This window comes from Sorex fumeus, unplaced genomic scaffold (assembly GCF_029834395.1).
Source record: "Sorex fumeus unplaced genomic scaffold, SorFum_2.1 ptg000098l, whole genome shotgun sequence".
Taxonomy (NCBI): Eukaryota; Metazoa; Chordata; class Mammalia; order Eulipotyphla; family Soricidae; genus Sorex; species Sorex fumeus.
In genome coordinates, this window is record NW_026606155.1 from 19,050,645 (window position 1) to 19,053,207 (window position 2,563).

The following is a 2,563-nucleotide window of genomic DNA, read 5'->3' on the forward strand; positions in this document are numbered from 1 at the left end:
CCAGGTGTGGTCCAAAAAAACAGAGTTATAATGTCTTTATGAAACATTTACATTCTTCTTGTTTCTTTTCCGGTCTCCATATGCAGTTGATAAATGATACAACTTGATTTTACTACCATTTTTGATAGAGTAGTAAAAGGATAATATCAAATGAATTTACTCACTTAAATTTTATGTCAGCAATATTTGACTATTCTTATGCTAGTCTTATTTAAAGGTATTCTATTTATATCATTTTGACTTATAGAACCATTTAAAAGTCACTGGTAGGGCTGGAGAAATAGCACAGCGGGTAGGGCGTTTGCCTTGCACGCAACTGACCCAGGTTCGATTCCCAGTATCCCATATGGTCCCCTGAGCACTGCCAGGAGTAACTCCTGAGTGCAGAGCCAGGAGTAACCCCTGTGCATCGCCAGGTGTGACCCAGAAAGCAAAAATAAAATAAAATAAAATAAAAAAATAAAAGTCACTGGCATTTATACCAAATAGCTAAAAATCACTGTGCAAAGATATATATCTCATCCCTATGGAGCAAGTGTACTTCCTTTATGCTTTGCTATTACTTTAAGTGAATTATAATAGTGTAGAAACTAATAGTAACCTCATAGAGCTGAAAAAGGATGTCACTAAAACCATTGTTTACTGATTGCAAAAGTGATTTTTTTTTTTCCCCTTTAGTTTTCCAGGCCAGTTCTAGAGGCAGAGAGAAGAGGGTGGAGTGTTAGGGCTACACCTGGTGTTTGGGTGGCCAAACAGTGTCAAGGGTTGAACCCAAAAGTCTAACACATGTAAGGAATGTTCTCTACCACTTGAGTTCCCTCTCCCCTATCCCCTAAAGTGCTTGTGAACAAAGCCATTCATGCATTCTGCATGTAAATCCTCATTATTTTAGGTTACTTGTTTACATTTTGCCTTTGCATATTTGTGAGTTAGGCTGATTTGATGGTATGTTGCTGAGTGCTTTGAGAAAATTTTGTTAGTCAAATTTGGGAAGAAAATTAAGTTTATCATCAAATATTAACACTGGACATGAATGCTAATTTGAGGCCCTGTTCTCTCTCTCAGAAGCAGCATGTAATGGTTTCCTTTGACTACTCAGTTAGGTGCGGGGAACTGAATGGGGGCATTTCTGTTCTCCTGGATTATGGTGGCCCTAGAGTGAATTCTGGGATAAAGCAGGGAGACGGGGAAGAAAAAGAATGGTTCAGCCTGGAAGACCATAGAGAAACTAGAATTATTCAAGCAACACAAAGAATCTTATCTTTTCTTTCGAAATGGCAAAGTAACTTTGAAAAGTTACTGATGGGTAAACTTTGGCCTGAGTTCATTTGTTTTGGGGGCCACATCCACTGGTGCTCAAAGGTTACTCCTAACTTAGAATGCTGAGGAATCACTCCTGGCAGAGCTTGGGGGATCCCGCAGTGCTGGGAATCAAACTTGGGCCTCCTGCATGCAAAGCACATGTTTCAGTTTATTGATCTGTTTTTCTAGCCCTTAGTCTGGTTTTATTTAATAAAGTCTGGAAAATGATACACAGAAGAGTCCTATAAGCAACTCAGACTCTACTCCATAATCAATAGTATTTCTATAAACTAGGCTTTTTATAAAGATAAGTATAATCAAAATAATTTAAAAAACATTTTCTCTGGTATTGAAAGAAAAAAGGGAACTCATCTTTTCATTTTTTAATTTAAAAAAATGTATTTAAACACTTTTGTTCACAAAGTTGTCATAATACAGTTGTTTTAGGCATTCAATGTTCCAACACCAATCCCACCACCAGTGACCAGTGTGACCTTCCCCCCACCCCCAAGTCTGCCCTCTTAGCAATCACAAAATCATTTCTTTTATATTGCTTATATTTATATTAAATGATCAGTGGAATTATCAAAACATAGTTCAATAAAAGAAAGCTTGTTAAAATTGTTCTATTTAATTTTAGGGTGCGATGGGAGGGTTCCTCCTGGCTAATTGCTGGGAGTTGCTCCCAGTGGTGCTGGGGAAATGTTTGTGGTGAGACTGAACCTCGGGCTCTTGCATGCAAAGCCTGTGCTCCAGCCCTAATAGCTACTGCAGTTATCTTCCCTCTTCCCTACCTCTTTATTTTGTTGTTGTTGTTGTGTGTTACACCCAGAGATTTTTCAGGACTTAATCTTGGCTCTGTGTTCAGGGGTCACTCCTGCTGGGGTTCAGGGGACCATATGAGGTACTGGAGATTGAACCCCAGTCAACCATATGTGAGGCAAGTATCCTACCTGCTGTATTCTCTCATTTCCTTTTTATTTATTTTTTAGTTGCAAAATTGGTCATGATTGGTTTTTAGTCATATTATATTCTAACACCCATCCCTTCAGTGTACATTTCCCACCTAATACCCTCAGTTTCTCTTCCGCCTCCCCAACCCCGCCTGCCTCCATGGCAAGGCACTGCATTTCTTTCTTTCTTTCTTTCTTTCTTTCTTTCTTTCTTTCTTTCTCTTTCTCTTTCTTTCCTTCCTTCCTCCCTCCCTCCCTCCCTTCCTTTCTTCCTTCTTTCTTTTCCTCTCTCTCACCCTCTCTCTCCT